The 17376-nt window shown below is 43.1% G+C and overlaps 1 long non-coding RNA gene across 1 annotated transcript in view; it reads right to left on the bottom strand.

The window, feature by feature from the left end:
• LOC135321077 (uncharacterized) overlaps positions 1-17008 on the bottom strand; it is a 45232-nt gene extending 28224 nt beyond the window's left edge. The window contains exons 1-2 of the long non-coding RNA XR_010380501.1: positions 16783-17008; positions 12561-12626 (exon numbers count right to left, since the gene is read on the bottom strand). This is a non-coding gene — a long non-coding RNA (uncharacterized LOC135321077). The remainder of the gene's footprint in view (positions 1-12560; positions 12627-16782) is intronic.
• Between the last annotated feature and the right edge of the window lie 368 nt (positions 17009-17376).

The raw sequence follows: 17376 nt of genomic DNA, 5'->3' as shown, positions 1-17376 counted from the left end.
CCACAGCATTCCAGTCCCCTCTTTTCCAACCTATAATTAATGTGTGTCTCCTTTGTGGCATGAAGCTGAAAATGTTCTCAGAGGTGAGTTATGGGCATTTCAGAGCACGGCAGATGCAGCGACACAGGGCTGGGAGAACAGTGGGGAGAGATGACCACACACCATCATCTCCTTTTCGGTCTTCACCAGAACATCATCAGCAGAGCCACCGCCCAACAGGCAGGTAGTGGACGGTGTAGAGGTGCGTTTTAGGTAGAAAAAGGCACAGTATGTGTACACGGGTAAGGTAGATTTTAAGACACAAGTGTTGCTGTCTTCTCTCCTAATTTGTTTCAGCCCTTGAATGTTTTATTGTAATTAATGTGTTCATTTTCTGTATTTATGCCTGGGAGCATGTTGCAATGAACATGATTTTAAAAATTCAAGAAATTCATTAAACAAGTAATTAGTTTATGTTGATAAAAAAGATTAATTCAAATGATTGAAGACACCTAGTACCAGCTCTAAATAAAACAATCCTTTAAGAAAAAAAAAAAATCACACTTTTAAAACTCCAGCCCCAGATTGCCACTTGATTAGTCTAAAAATACAAGGTTGGCACCAAGCCCGGAAGATTGGCAAGTGGACCTTTGATGGACCAAGTCAGACCAGGGATTCCAGAGCCCAGGGCCCCCCTGTTAAACCTGCTTTGGCTCCAGTTACCCGTGGTCTAAATCGGGACTCCATGAGCGGAGACCCACAGTAGACTTCACCTGTCGTGATGTGTAGGTGCAGAGAGAGCTCGGCTCTAGTCAGGATGGTGACTTCGTACCTGAGGCCTTCAGTAGGTTGGATTTCAGATAGAGTTCATCATGTTGAGGGAAGAAATGAAAAAACTTACTTCGGTGAGGGCTGGGGAGAATGTGTGTGTGAGTCATGCAGACATAACTATTGTTGCTGTTCACTTTCTTTCATCCCAGAAGTTTGAAGAATTGATTTCTTATAGATCTCTGGGTCATATATAGAATGTTGAAAGGGACATGCCGCTTGTCTCCCTGTGACCAAGTGATGGCTCGTACCGGCTGGCTAATCATGACTGACCAAATACCATTCAAGACGCTTTGTCTTCCTAGCCAAGTCTGTCTCCCCGCCACCCTGCCCATGCCCAGGCAATAAGGGTCTGTTGTGATCTGGGCCCCTCTTGATCCTGTAGGTTGGTTGGTTTGTTTGTTTGTTTTGTCTGTCCCGAAGACTCTTCATGAAAGCTGACTTGTCATCCACAAAAAAAGTGAGATTCTGTGTGATAATACTTGCAAAAGTATGTGTGCAAGGACAACGTACATATTTCTTGGTTTATGCAGGTCATAATTGGTATTTTAAGCTAAAAGTAGAGGGAAAAAAAAGGTGTTTCACTGTTTGTCTTACAAATTCAGATTGGTACAGATTTTGCATATTCGGATTCTGATAACTACTGTTCAATTTAATTTGCTTCAAGGGGAAAAGAAAAGTCCTTTTTCTCTTCTTCCACCAACTTGCTTTACCCTCACTTATTTTCTCGATTGAATTTAAGAGAGACTAGTTTAAAAAAAACTACAGTCCTCTAGAATCTGTTGACTATTTTTTTTTCATAACCCCAGTTGCTGCAGAAAGGATCTTTTTATTTAATTTATCATGTGATTCTGGGCTCTGAAACTATTTCTTTATCTATAAATTGGGATAAAAATACCCTTCCTGCTTTCTTTTCACAAACGATGTAAGATTCAGTCTTACTGGTCCTGAAAAAAATTTTTTTTTAAATATGCAGAGTGTTACGTAAACATTAGATGGTATCATCTGTTGCTAATCTGTCTTTCTAAATGCTTTCAGTGTGCTCAGGAGTTGTACTAAATGTTATTACATCATATTTTCTGAATGATTTTGTTTCAATAAAACAAGCAGCAGATTTAAATGAAATTGAGTTCATTAAAACTTGGGGGTTTTTTGTTTGTTTAATAGGATGTATCCATGTTATATCCACTTATGCTTGTTTTCTCTGCCGGTTCTCTTTCTTCCTTCTTCATATCCTCTTGTCTTAAAAGAAAGGATGGAGATAATAAAAAGAGGCCATAGTCCAGTATTCTGCTTTGGGGATTTGGGGAGGGCGTAGGTCAGGAGGAAAGAAATCTCCAAAATTTCCAGTCCTGTGTTTCAGTTTTGTTTATAAACAGCTGGAGAAATGGGCAGCTCTGTTCTCAAAGGGCGAAAGTTGATTGAGCGTCTGGCCTCTCCAAACACAGAGGAGACCACACTAGGGAGGTGCAACTGGAGATCACCGGCTGCTGTGTCTTAAATCAGTGGGGCTTGTTTTCTTTCTATATTGTTCAGGACAGGAGTCATAAAATGATTGTCTTTCCTGAACTCTTAAAGAGCAAGTGGTCTGAACGAGGGATTGGAGTTTAAACCCTGCAGAGCCATTTCTAAAAACACCTCCTTCCTAATGATGTCTCTCTTCATAGAGCTTCACGGAGTTCATAGCATCAACTTCAAGAACGGCCCCCACAGATACATGGGCTGCTGCTCTTACAAAACCTGCTGAGAATCTGAGATGTCAACGTGAGGTGGCTTTATAAAAGGTCCTTGTTTTTGCTGAGGTTGTAAGTCATCTAGAGGAGGAAGGCAAAGTTGCATTTCACAGCCAGAAACTTGACTGCCCTCTTTTCGCATGCTAAGAGAATGGCAGAATCTACCCCAGAAGAGAGAGCTTTTTATTCTGGATAATACCTTGCTGAGACTCTTGAGGCGAGATATGTGAACCCCTGCCCCCTTCCTCGGGGGTCAGATTTCCAAAGAAACAAAAGAAGAGCCAAATCATCACACCTAACCAAATAGGACTGAAATTGAACAGAGAGGACCCTGGAAAAGACAGAGGGAGATGAGGAGAAAGCCCAGGAAAACAACAGGAGACCGAGATCTGGGAGAGACGATGGCTGGGGCTGGAAGGACCACTGGATGCTCGTTGCCTCTGTTTCTCTGTCATTCACTCCAGCCTCAGGGGCGGTAGAGGGAATTCAGGGACAGGTTTGGGGAAAGAAAGTGTGCGTTTTTCCATGTCACCCTTCTGTTCCCATAGAGGAACAGGCAAAGGAGCATCAAGAACCAGCCAACTAGCCCTCGCTTTGAGAGCCTGGACCTCCCCAGGAAGGTGAAGGATGAGTGTGTGCTTGGCTGCTCGGTCAGGAACTACAGGCAGGGCATTCCTTGGCGGACACAGGGTACTGAAAGGCAAGGAGGTCTGGAAGCCCCTGAGCATCTCAGGGAAAAGCCACTTAAATTGTGATGGCTCGTCTCAGTAATGCTGGGCCATATTTTCTTCACTATTAAATACTGGGGAACTGAAGAAGGAATTCAGGCAGGAGAAAGATGTGATCAGATTTGCATCTTAAAAAGAGAGCTCTGTTGCATGCTTTCCAACCATCTATTAGTTCAACAAATACTCATCAGGCTCCTATGTGCCAGAACTATGCTAGGCGCTGGGGAGATAGTGGTGAATGAATGACTAGTTCTTGGTATGGTGGCACTTACGGCTTGGTTAGGAGATAGATGTTTTAAAATTAGTCAAAAAATTGAAATTTAATTATAAATAGTAGAAAATGCCATATAAGAAGATCAGGAAACGCTTTGAGAATTAGGAGGGAGGATTAATTTTGTTTGGAGGTTGGGTAGAAGTTGGGTCACGGGAGGCCACTCAGCTGAAACCTGACAGGTGAGCAGCCGTTGCCAGGCGAAAAGGGGTAAAATGGTTAAGGTAGAGTTTGGGGGAACGAGAGGCTTAACAATTGGTAGGAAGCTATTGGATCGGTCCAGTCAGGTTCCTGATTGCTCATGTACAAAAATTCAGAGGTTGATCTGTGTGACAGGTCTCCAAAGCCACCTACAGCTCTTAAGTTCTGTAGAATTAAGCGTATGCTATGTGTTTGACCTTGTGCAAGGTGCCGAGTAGGAAGAAAATAAAATTTTCCAACAGAGTGATTGTCCAACAAGTTGGACATTTGATGCGGGTTCAGAGAGTTTAGCTGCAGGTGTGTATTATGTTTAAGACAGGCTTAACAGAATTCTTAGAGCACTTTTAATTATTTCTTATTGAAATTACAGAACCATCTACCACTCCCCAGGGCCCAACTTCTCTTTCTTAAGTTTTTTCTCTTGGATTGCCTCCTACTTGGGGCTCCCAATCATGGTGAATATATGGATGGATGGATAGATAGATACTTGAAACTTAGAATGTCTAATATGGTATCAAACACCTGTAGGACTACATGCTCATCATTACAGTGGGGATAAAGATGTCACTAATCATCTGAAGAACTGCCACCTAATTGGTGACTACTATTAACTTATAGAGGTGGCGCCTTACGTATAAAAGGCACTCAAAAATGTTTGGTTAAATGAATGTACGAATGAACTCTGCCTCCAAGTGTTCAAGTGAGACACAAGATCGGATGTCTGCCACAGACTCCCTAGGGCTGTAGTCCCATCAGTGTGATTATGGTCCTCTCCTTAAGTGCTGTCACTAACGTGATGGACAAAAAGTAGGATGTGTTCCCACCCTTCCCCTGCCCCCTCAGAAGGAGTCTTGTTCTGCCCACTCAGTTTCTCTCTACCCTTGATAAACTCAGAAGAGCTTCCCTCTCTGACTTTCAGGGCTCTTATTTTCAGAACTGGAAGAAAGGCGAGCAAAACAGGTGACATGATGCTCAGGTTAGGGTTGAGGAATGAGTGGTTTTATTTGTGTTTCATTTTTTCTTGTTTATGAACCACTCTTTCAGTAATTTTGGTACTCCTGCATAAATAGGATCACGTTGTAAATTCTATTTTGATTGTGGACACAATTTTAAATAAACTTTTACTTTGCTTGTTGGTTGATTTACTCCCTCGAGCACCCCCAGGAAGAGATCATCTGTCTGTCTTCCTGTCTTCTTTTTGGAAGAGAAAGGTACTGAAGCAGTGGCAGTGAGCAAGGAAGAGGGTAGGGGAAAGGAAGAATTTTAAGCAGAGTTTCTTTAATGCATGACTCCAAGATGAGCTATTATGAAATTCTGTCTTGGCTGCTAGACCGTTGGAATAATCAGAACACAGCTTTGGAAAGGGCTCAGTTAGCCACTCTTGAAGGCAGTGGTTCACCACGACTGCCCTTTCGCTTAGTAAGGGCAGGGTCTAACTTCACGAATATGGATCTGGAGCTGAGACAGATGGAGGACCTAACAAATGGGTGGAAGTTATAAGGAGGCATATTTAAGCTCAATACAATTCAAATGTTTCTAACAGGTAGAAATCATTCATGAAAGAGTGGGCACCCCGTCAAATTGTGAACAGCGTTAATGAAACAGATCTCAGCCTGGGTAGATGGTTAACCTAACCTATATGGAAGGTCCTCTTCTTCACTAAAAAGCCATTCATTTAAACACAAAACACAGGTTGAATTGAGAAATGCACACCCTTTATGTAAAGCCAAGATGGAGTTTTTTTCCTCTGCCTTACATCTCCAAAGCCCAGAGTAAGCCGGCTGTTTTCCAAGCTAGCTTCTCAATAATTCTGATGGGAAGAATGTACTCTTGAAAGGTCCAATTTTTCTTCCCCACATAACAAAAAGGCTCTTCTAACTTGTCAGCCTACTACCAACAAACTCAGTGTCAAGGTTTACTTGAACTTAAAAAAAAAAAAAAAAAAAAAAAGAGTTGTTCAATTCAAGTAACCATTTGAATGAACGTGGTTACGGGGTGATTTAAAGTGTTTGGGAAAGCCTTCCTTCCTATCCCAGAGAGGCAGGAGGCCTGGCAGTGACTTCAAATCGAGCACCTACTAGTCTCCAATGCTTTGGGCATGCCAGAAAAAGGCTTAAATGCAAGATTAGATTGTGAACAGTACAATCTGATGCTCACAACCAAAGTTAATTAGCCACTTACACGCGCCATGCATATGCTGACACGCACCGGCTCGGGCAACCCTCCGGTGACCCTCTAGTGCAGGCGCTGTTATCTTCCTCTTACGGGCGAGTAATGGGGGGCTGGGGAGGGTAGAGACAGAGAAAGAGCTCATCAAACGTTTCTCAGTGAGTATACAGGAGTACAGGTAATCAAACTTCAGTTTTCAGCTGCTATGCTTAACATAAGAGACACTAAAAGAACGATATTTAACTACGAATGGAATAGACCCAGAAGTAAGGACATCGATCCATCGGAACCAGCTGACACCAGCCTTCGAAGGGTTCTGGATGAGGTGCAGTTTCGCCCATTTTGGAGTACAGGTGGGTTCCAAATTGTCAAGAGTGAGTTTTAGGGGATAAGGAATAAGAGTAACCCTTCCTGCTCACAGAGAGGGCTGGCCTCTCTCAGAGGGTGACTCTGGCTGGGACGCAGCCGAGAGATCGGGTCTCTCTGGGCCTCTCCAGTCCGGAGGACAGCTGAGGCTCTGGCACCCCCGGAACACGGCCCAGCGGGAGTGCGGCGTGTGACGTCCCCGGCACTTGCTGTGTTCTTGTTTGGCTCTCCTGACGGGTCTGTTGTTTACACCAGTGGCATAAACAGTTGATCCAATTTCCACTTAAGCTACAATCATCCTGCGTTAAAGCAGCAAATACTATGAGTATTCTAAGAATGCATATCCTTGTTTATCAGAAGCCATGATTAAAATAAGTTTTAATGTTTTCCCTCCCTTCTAAGGCCCTTTTAGACAGCTTAGCTAATGGCAGTCCTCAAAGCCAGTGTTTCTTAAGGTGGAGTCTGCATACCATCTGTGTTAAAATGGTCTAGGGTGCTTCTTAAAAAGGACCCTATCCCAAATCTACCATATTGGTTAGGATAGAGACTTGACAAAAATCTCAAAGTCTCAGTGGCTTGACAGAACCAGGGTTTATCTCCCCCTCACTTGAAGTTTGCTGCAGGTTTGGTGGCTCTCCACAATACTCCTTTCCAAGTAGAATCCAGTCTGCTGATGATTTCTGGTTCCATTATTTCAACAAAGGGGCCTGGAGAATTCACACCATGCTACTACTCTCTGGCCTGGTGGCCCACTGCCATGACCAGCGCAAGGACCCAGCCTCCTGCAAGTTGCTGGGAAATGCAAGGAGACACAAGGACATGGAGTGGACAGTAAATATCTCTGATACTTTCCATCCTTTGCCTCCTTTTCCTACACAGAGAACATAAGTGCATCTCTTCCTAAGAAATGCTAGTCCCATCCAGTGGATGCATGGAGCTCAAAGCCTAGGATTTCTGGGTGATGGCCAGTGGTCATTAGCTAATCCAGACATCCTTTTGTGTTAGAGAACGATGAATTTAAAAAGCAAGTTATCTGCCAGTCCCTACTCATACTCCCAATAGAGAAGGATGGAACAGCGACATGGCAACTGCAACTGATACTCCCATTTGGGAAAGGGAAGACAGGGAGACACCATAGTCCCTGGGCTGTGGCAACTCTGAAATCTCTCTGGACAGTGGCTATGGTGGCTCCCCACCCAAATGTGGAGGCCCTATTTCTGTCCTCTGGGAAGGAGGGGGCAGTCCCTTGTCTGTTCCTTTCTGTGGCACCTGGCTCCACCCCCTGCGAAGTTCTTAATCTTCCCTGACTTCCCTTTGTTCCACGGAAAATGGTTATTGTGCCATATGCCCTCCTTGAGGGCTTTCTAATCAAGGGGTTTGAGAGGTCAGGGTCATTTTAAGTGTCTTGATATTTAGACAAATATGACTTTCTCATAGATTCAGAAGACTTCCAGTGCATTTGCTCGCAACCAATCCTGTGTGCCAGGGGCCCCATCCACACAACTTGTTTGAGAAACGCCTTTTCAAATGGCCTGATTTCTTTGTTGGTTCCTTCCAGCCGACTAGGCACACACTAAACCTGATCTCTGTGCTGAGTGATTTGGATCATGTGTTTTTTTTGGACATTCATTATTGCAGCCTTTTTATATCTGATTTCTCACAGTTTGTGGTCCAGTTGCAGTGAGTTTTCCAGTCCTTCCAGGCATCACATATCTGGGATCTGCTGCCTTCCATTTCTGCCTGTTCTTTCTAGGGCGCATCTCTCCCTTCCTCCTTCCTTCCTCTAGCCGTGGCCCATGCACACTACTGATGTTCTTTTCTCTAAACCTCTTCCTCTGCACCTGCCAGCTTCATACTCACACGGTCTCCCTCCCACGTCATCAACGCTGACAGTTGTAACAAACATTTCTGCCACTGAATAACAATCTCCACATTTCTGATCTTTGTTGTCAGTTTCCTCACTGCCTGTCACCGGACTGCTGGGCCAGCGCCATACCCCCTGCGAGCTTTACTGCAGCAGCTCCCCACGGTCGGTGTGCAATTCTGCAGTGGTCATAAACTAGGTTATGCAGCAGAAGGAAGCCCATCTCCAGAGAGCTGTTGCTTCACATATAAAAGTTCATGTTTTATTCAAAGCCTCCCATGGGTCTCGCGGCAATCTGTGACACTCCCACCTCACCCCCAAGCAATGATGCAGGGACCCAAGCTGCTTCCATCTTGTAGGTTTAAAACTGGAGCACATGGCTTGCAGGGTCGAAGGGAAAAGGGAGTTGGGATGGTCATGCACCAGCTCTGAAATGCTTTGGCAAAATAGTGACACACGTCACTTCTGCCACCAGCTCTTGGCCTTGGCATACAGCCCTTGCCTCTTCCATGAACAGTAAATATCTCTGGCCCAACTACTTAATCGAACTCTAAGATGGGGGTGGCTAGCATCTGCATTTTAACACCTGTTTGGTGTTTGAGAACATTTGTTCTAGAATAAGTGGTGATATTCCTGCTTTATTCATTGTAAAGCTGAGCCTGAGAGATGGTTCAGCTTACCCAAGGTCACACAAATTTAGTGCCAAAGCTCCTTGTGCCTCCTCGTTCAGGTCGACTCCAAACTGCTGGTGTGTAAAAGTCCCATCATAATGCCACTCATGCTCTTCGTTCAAGATCACACACTGAGGAACCATGTTCCTCTTCTTCTGCTTCTTTCCCTGGGGCCCTATGAATTGAAAGGACTGTGTAGGAAAACAGATTAAAGCAGCATGCTAGCAAATTCAAAGAAAAGCCAAGAGGATGGAAACAGAGGAGGGGAAACAGTTTTCCCAGAGAAGAGGAATCCATTTGGTCCAGCATAAATTTGCTAATGGTTCACCCCCATAAGCTTAAAACAAGTGAAAACCCTTAAATAGCTCTCTCCAGTCCTTAGCTGGACCAAATGACAGGGGCAGGAAGCTGTGCGAGTACCCAGGTACCCACGTGGTCACAACGGCGCTAGTTCTTTCCTGCTCTGCAAAGCCTGCTTCACCTGTGAGCTCATTCTCCAACAGAATCTGATTCCGTACATCTGTGATAAATATTCACATTTGTCAAGGGGAAAGAGAGAAGCTTCAGAACTGAGGGAATTTGCTTTGGAGTTTGCAGATTTTATCCTTGCAACATACCAGAGAAGAAAAAAAAAAAATAAATGTGGGGTGAGGAAGAGGGAAATTCTTCCTTGCTAAGAGGACAGAAATAACTTGAGCTAATTAGATGAACCTAAAAAGGTAAGTGAAAATTAATGAGAAATAAGAAGAATTTTAACTCTGGAAATAGCCTCTCTTCTGTGCTGTTGAAATCCTATCCCCTTTAGTGGAATAAGCTTAGGTCAGGAGCTAACCTGCCAGGGCAAAACTCTAGCAAAAGGAAATGTGCTTCGGGCAGCCCGAGTCCAGCTGAATATCTTGCAATGTTTTCCCCGACTTTGGAGTTCACTCAAAGTATGATTTAAATTTTGCCGCAAGCCTTTACTTTTGGAAAACCGTATGTATTTTTTAACAAATTCAATTTGGATGTTTCTTATTTTCTTGCCCTTTAGCTCATTAAGATGTTATTTTGTCGGAGTCGTTTGTTTGGGAAGCAATCTGATTCTTTTTGGAAAATCTTGAGAAGCCTTTGTTGTTGGAAAAAGCAGCAAAAATCTGTCTGATCTTGAGTGCATACATTCAAAGTGAATGAGAAAGTTATAGAAATTTCTGAATCAGTGGTTCTAAGGTGTGGTCCCTAACAATGGTAAATATATGTGCACCCAACATAGGAGCATCTCAGTATATAAAGCAACTCTTATCAAGGTGTGGTCCACAAGCCGGTACCGTCGCCTAGACGCAGGGTCCTCATGTTAAGAAGGGCCTCATACTTGGTTTGATGCTATCATCATCTTGAAATTCTTACCTTTTTTTGTAAGTAAAGCCCAGTGGGACACTAGGACAATGGGACATTGCATGGGCAGATTCCCCATCCACAGACGGCATTCACGGTGCCCCATGGATGTAGGATTCCAGCAGACCCACATGAGCGAGAGCTCAGTGAGACGCAAAGCCACTACAGGGTAAGCATGTTATGTCTACAACTGAATTAACTGGGCAAAGATGCGGAGATGAAGGGAGCACTGACATCTCAGAGAGGGCACACTTTCTATTTGCACCAGAGCTTTCGTAGAACCCAGAAAAAAGGCAGTGGCATTCTAAGAAACACATCCCGCCAAGAAACACTATCGTATCATCTCTTGTTTGTGAATTAGCCAGCTGTTCACCCTCAGAGAAGGAAAGAGAGAGGGCACCCCCGGTTCCTTATCTTTTCAGATACGCACCAGTAATTCAAAAGTAGAGAGAGGCGGTTGACTATTTACGTATCAAGAAGTGAAATTTGAAACAGTGGAATCAGTTTTGTGCAGCAATTCCACCCCTCAGGTTAGAAAGGGATCTGCATATACACACATACACGCACATACTACAAAGACGAGTTGTGTGATTAATTTCAGTGATTTCGCAGATGAGTTAAATGCTCTTTAAAAACTGTCATTGTGCAACTTAACAGATGAACAGTAAACTTCAGGTGAATAATTAAATGGCAATTAAAAAAATACCATGACTTGTTGAGAGGGAGCACAGAAGAAAGGGAACAGTTTTATCTTCTAGTACCTTACTAATAGCACTTTTTCTTGCTTTTTGAATAGGGGGCCCCGTATGTTCATTTTGATCTGAATTCCACAAATTAAAAACCCTGTGGGGGAGTTTACTAGAAATGCACGTTCTCAGGCCTGGTGCTCCACCCGCAGGATCAGACACTCACTGAGAAGGGGAAGAAGGGGAGGACGGCAGCATGTTTTGTAGCAGATCCTGTGGGTGATTCTGAACCACGGGTAGGTTTGAGAACCCCTGGGCTGAATAATTTAAGCTTGGAGAACCTCATGGCTGTGTTTACCCAGAAGGTTCAGAAGGTCTGTCTGATTGCCTTATTTTATCTCTTCCAAGAGGTAGTAGAAAGCGCCACCACCTTCATAGCTGGCCTCGAAATGTCTGTTGCATAATACTTGTGAGCCCCTGCTGTGCAGTCACACACATCTGTGTTCACCGTAAGGCAGTCATGCAACTTTGAGCAGTGGTCTCAACCTCTCCGGTCCTCCGTTTTCTTAGCTGCGAAGTGGGGGTATTAAGGCCTGCCTCATATTGTGCTTAGAGGATTTAAATAAGCTAATACATGGAAAGGGCTTAGCACAGTGTCTGATACCTGGTAAGGACGTGAGGAGAAGGCATTTCATCTATATCACTGTTAATAATAATTAGTATTTTCTCCATTCCTCACTGCTGGTGGTTTGAGCCTCATCCTCAACAAGACATCACACTTGTTTAACTCCCTCTGGGTTGCACCTCTCTGCCTTGGATTGAGACTTGCAAAAGAAACGCAGGAAAGAGCAGAACCTTTCTTTTGACTAGAAGAGGGGAAGGAAAGAGAAACAGGACAGTGTTTCTTCATCTTGATAAGGCATCTTCTTGTCTACAACGTTCTGCCTTCTGGCATACATTTGCCCTACAATTCTAAAGCACATGAGGAAGTCCCTAGCCCCCTTAACTGGATATTGCATGAGAAGCAAATTGCACAGGAGCCAAAAACCTGAGCTTTGAAGCTGGGCCCACCTGTGCCCTGACTCTGAGCCACTTGCCCTGGGTGATCTCAGGCCCCTTGCGTATGGGCTAGAGGTCTGTTTCTTCAAATGCAAAAAAGTACCAACAGATAGCCCAGTCACTCCTCCAAGACACTGCTGGTTTGGTTCCAGACCACCACAATTAAACAAACATCCTAGTAAAGTCAGTCACATGATTTTTTTTTTTTTTTTGGTTTCCCAGTGCATATAAAAGTAATTGACTACTGTACTGTAGTCAATTAAGAATGAGACAGGATGGGAAGGGATAGACTGGAATTTCAAAATTGTAGAGTAGAGAAACAAGATTATACTGTATAGCACAGGGAAATATACACAAAATGTTATGGTAGCTCACAGAGAAAAAAAATGTGACAATAAGTGTGTATATGTCCATGGATGGCTGAAAAATTGTGCTGAACACTGGAATTTGACACAACATTGTAAAATGATTATAAATCAATAAAAAATAAGTTTACAATCTATTGGGGCAAATAATGGAATATTTTGAATTAAGAGAATTACCATTAAAAATATTTCTTTGCAGAATATAGGAGCATATGAAAATCACTAAAAAAAAAAGAATGAGACAGTGTTAGGTCTAAAAAAGTACATACCTAATTAAAATACAACAAGTTTCTTCTATATAGTAGAGGGAACTACATTCAATATCTTGTAGTCACCTATAATGAGAAAGAATGAAAAGGAATATGTGTTATGTACATGTACGACTGAAACATTATGCTTTGCACCAGAAATTGACATATTGTAACTGACTACACTTCAATTAAATATATATACAATTCATTACTAAAAAATGCTAACCATCATCTGAGCCTTCAGTGAGTCATAGAAGTAACATCAAAGATCACCGTAACAAATATACTCATGATGAAAATGTGAGACAGACCATGAGCATTACCAACGCGACAGATGTGAAGTGAGCAGACACTGTTGAAAAAATGGCACCAATAGACATGCTTGAAGTAAGGTTGCCACAAACCTTCAGTTTGTAAAAAACAAACAAACAAACAAACAAAATGTCTCTGTGGAGCACAATAAAGTGAAGTGCAATAAAACAAGGTCTGCCTATAAAAAGAAAGAGTGTGGGTCAAGCCCACAGCTCAGTGTCAGGCTCCAGGTTCTCCTGTGTGCGGCTGTGGGTCTCATCACAGACCAGCGTTCACACCAGCTCTGGCTCAGCATCTTAGCATCATTTGTGTCAGCAGGTAATGCCCCTGAACCCCTTTCCTGACTGTCCAACTGGCATGGTAATAACAGCCTCTCCTGCCCACCGCTAAGTATGAACCCACGGTACTATCCAAAAGCTCTTTATAAATGATCGAAGCTTCAAAGAACGTGAGGAAGTTTTATTGCTGATATTGCTGTCTTCAGAACGAAGGTGGTTAGAGCCTGAGAAGGGATACATTGTTGTAAACTCACTATCTGCTCTTTACATGAATTCAGAGATGTTGCGGGAACCAAGTCCCAATTACTTCTGTTTATTGCAGCAAGAGACAGTGTGTTTTAGCACGAGGCTAAAAAGTGATCTGTAAAAGGATTAATGTTGAGTGTTAAATATTCTCCTGCTTTTGTTGAGATCTTTAGGAGGAAGTGCTCAGACCGGCTGCACAGTGGGCATCATTAGAACTCAAATTCCAATCCAGGACTGCCTAGGGCTTCCTCAGTGCCAAGTGTGCAGTGCGATCTGTAATGAGCCTAGCTTTCAAAAGGGCTATGGGAGGAATCATCTGCCTTCTGCTATGCCCACATCTGGATCCTACCATGGGTCCTGTGTTCCTTGAGGATAGATCTTGCCTTCTTAAGTGAGTTATGCTTTGTGGTTCCTCTTACACATTAATGTGCATGTAAATCACCCAGGAATCATCTTAAATGTGGATTCTGATTGGGTAGGTCTGCTTGGGGCTGGAAATTGTACATTTTTAGCAAGCTCCCAGGTAATGCCAATGCTGCTGGTCCACAGACCACGCACACTTTGTGCAGTAAGGGTTCATAGCTGAAAGGGCTCACAGCGGAAGCCCTATTGGGTGGCTGTGGAGCCCACGGGTGAGGGCTCTGTGTTTAATGAAGAGCCAGAGCAAGATGAAACCTGGAGATGCGTACATGGGCAGGTGGTACCTATGACCAGCCAGGGATGAGAACTTTGGCGAGTGGTTGTGGAGGGATTACAAGGGATGTGGCATTAGAGGTGCCAGTCTCTAAATAACCACCTGTTGACAAAGAACATAATCTTTCCTTTTGGACAGTTTTGTCATTCAAGTCTGAGAAAATATGAACATCTTGAAATAGTATCACTCGACTACTTTTTTAGTAAGTTGGTTGGTTGCCTCATCTATTAAATGTTTACTGAAAATACGTTTTTAAAGACATAATTGATATATAACATTAAGTTCATTTCAGGTCTACAACATCATAATTCCATATTTGTATATGTTGTGAAATAATCACCACAGTAAGTCTAGTTAACATCCATCACCACATAGTTACAACATGTTTTTTCTTCTGATCAAAACTTTTAAGATCTATTCTCTCAGCAACATTCAAATATACAATATTATTAACTGTAGTTTAAAATGCATTTTAAGCATATTTTTTTAAAAAAAAATTGTCTCTTGATAGCCATTTGAATCTCACCATGAAAACTGGCCAAGTCTTTTGTCTATAGAATTATGTCTAAATTTTTAAAGTCAGATAAAGAATGGATTGGTTTAAAGAAAATGGAGATTATTTGGAATTCTTTTGAAATCCAGCTGCCTGAAATCCACAATTGCTTTAAAAAATATTTTTAATATTTAGAATTTGTCCAATGATACCTTATTGAACAGCTTTAAAGATTCTTAAGCATTTTTTTCCAGTCCCATTTTAAAACAACTGATTTTTTTTTAAACCCTTTCAGCATCTGAGGCTTAGGAGACTATAGAAAATAAATTGTTTGGGTTTGTTGTTTCTCTTAGTCAGCAAACATGCACTGCGCACCTACTAAGCACCAGGCACTTTGTAGGACACCGAGGATGCATGAAGACTGAGGCTCCGTCCCTGTGGTCACAGTGAGATAAAGGGACACTCGGCAGTGTACTGAAGCAAGTCCGAGGCAGAAGTTGTATGAAAGAGAAGGTAATCTACCGAAGCCCTAGTGTGTCATTATGGGACGCTCATTTTCAGCCATAGGCACTTCTTCTATACTCTTTATTCCATCCCAAAGAGTGGTGGTAATAAAAGTTATAGCCAACAGTTACTGAATGTCTACGACGTACCAGGCTCTGAGCTGCCTTACTGAACTAGGAGACTGAATCCTCACAAGATCTCCACAAGGTATGTGCTGTTACAGCACCAGGAACATGCCTGAGATCACACCGTTACAGTGTACTCGAGCCCTGTCCCGACCTGGTCAGCCTGATTCCAAAGCCCGCGCTGTTCCCACCACACTACACTCATGACGTTTTCTCTGGGGTATGCATCAGAGGTCGAGTCTTTTTTTTTTTTTTTTTGAATAGGAACACCTCCAATTAATTTTACCCATGAGAGGGCGTTAACAAGTAACTGACTAGTTTATTTGTATGTCACATGGTGCTCCAATCATCTGAGGAAGTGAACAAGGCAGTGCTAAGGTGTGCAAAAACACACTTATGCATAGAACCACATAAAAATACGAGAGGAGTGGGGGAGGTGGAAGTGAGGGGTGAGCTATTTCAGACCATTGCAGTGGCTGCCCTCCAGTGTTGCTCCTGAATCCATCTCAAGGCAACTAGGATTATTAAATAGCAAGACATCCTTACCTCATCGTACCTGCAGGGGTAAAGATGTGGCTCATTTATTACTGATAAATGGTTTCCTAAGACTGACTAACCATCCATGACAAGTAGAGACTAGCGAGGTATTGGAGACCCCCACTCCACGGCCAGAGAAAGGCATCCGGGAAAGGAGGGAGTCCCCATGCTGGAACCACAAAAGTAGAAGAGCGGAAGGCAGGTGTGGGGGGCAGTCCATGCTCTCAAATACAGGGCTTCCCAAAAGAGCTGCTGCAGAGAGAAGACTTTCCTGACCCAGCTGTCTGGGAAGCCGACAGAGAACGAGGGTTGGCTCTTCATTGCTTGTTCTCCAAATTAAGCCAGTATTAGCACCGAAAGGAAAGAATGTAAACTGAGAGCTGTTTTCCTCTGTGGAACGTGTCCTGACTCATGCCTGTCACTTAGGGTTTTTGTGGCTGTCCCAGCAAAACACTCAAGAATCACCCTTGCCCATGGCCAAGGGACCCCAACACAACAACAACTAATTTCTATGATTAAATTTGTCAATGAGTCAGCTAGGTGGATGGTGAATATCCACAAGGGAAGAAGAAAACATTTATTCTTTTTCATATATATGTAAAATCTCTGAAAAGTTTTATTACCAAAAATCTGGACAGGCAATACTAAATGAAAATAATAACCAAATCTAAAGCAGACCCATTTGTCATAGTAAATATCTGATCTCAAGGCCTGGTCAGGAAAAAAAAAAATCGTTCATAGAAAGAAAGGCCCTGAGTCTCCGAGTTCTTAAGAACCTATACTATGTGTAGGAAGCATTTCGACTTCCTTCCTTTGAATTTATAATTAGTGGAAATTATTCAATGACATAGTTTTTCTTCTTGAAAATATCTTAGGAGAAGAGAACTAATATTTATTACACGATTCAGATACATCTTTACTGCTCCTGCTCTGGCCCAGTTCACCATCACCTCCACCCAGACTATAATTATGGCCTCCTGTCTTCCCACTGCCCCGCCCTCCCCCCTCAAACGCCGCCCCCGGGTTCTTCCCATGGTTGGCTCAGTCTCACCTGTCAAGCCTCAGACGAAATGCCACTTCCTCCGAGAGAACTTTGCCAGCCGCTACGCCCACCACTTACTGTCTGTCTCATTTGATTTATTTCCCAATTGCTTTTATAGCACATTCATCATCTTCTTCATCTGGTTTATCTACTGAAGCACTGTGTCTGCCTCATTTGCTGCTGTTCCTCCACCTAGCACGGGGTCTGGCGTGCACTGGCCCTCAGCGCTCGTCTGACGATTTAGTGCATGAATGATAGAGCGGGCCAACCACTCGGTTTAATAATTTACAAATATTTTCTTGTTTAACCTTATAAAAGTCCTCTGATGAAGGAGTCACTATCCTCAGTGAACGAGGAAATGAAAGTGTAGATGTGGACTTACAGCTGGTGGGTAGGAAGTGGGGATTTCCACTTGAGGTCTATCTGACTCCAGAGTCGCTTTTATTTCTACCCAATTGTATTGCCTTCCAATGGGAAATCTTTCTCACAAAAGAAAGATTTCTGAACTTCTTTTAATATCCAAAGACATTCGACTTCAGCCTACAGAGCTTTGTGATCTTAGACCAGAGTTCTTCCAATGATATCTTGCCCCTTGAATTAAAA

This window comes from Camelus dromedarius, chromosome 3 (genome assembly GCF_036321535.1).
Source record: "Camelus dromedarius isolate mCamDro1 chromosome 3, mCamDro1.pat, whole genome shotgun sequence".
Lineage (NCBI taxonomy): Eukaryota > Metazoa > Chordata > Mammalia > Artiodactyla > Camelidae > Camelus > Camelus dromedarius.
This window is presented reverse-complemented; position numbering and strand designations above follow the sequence as displayed.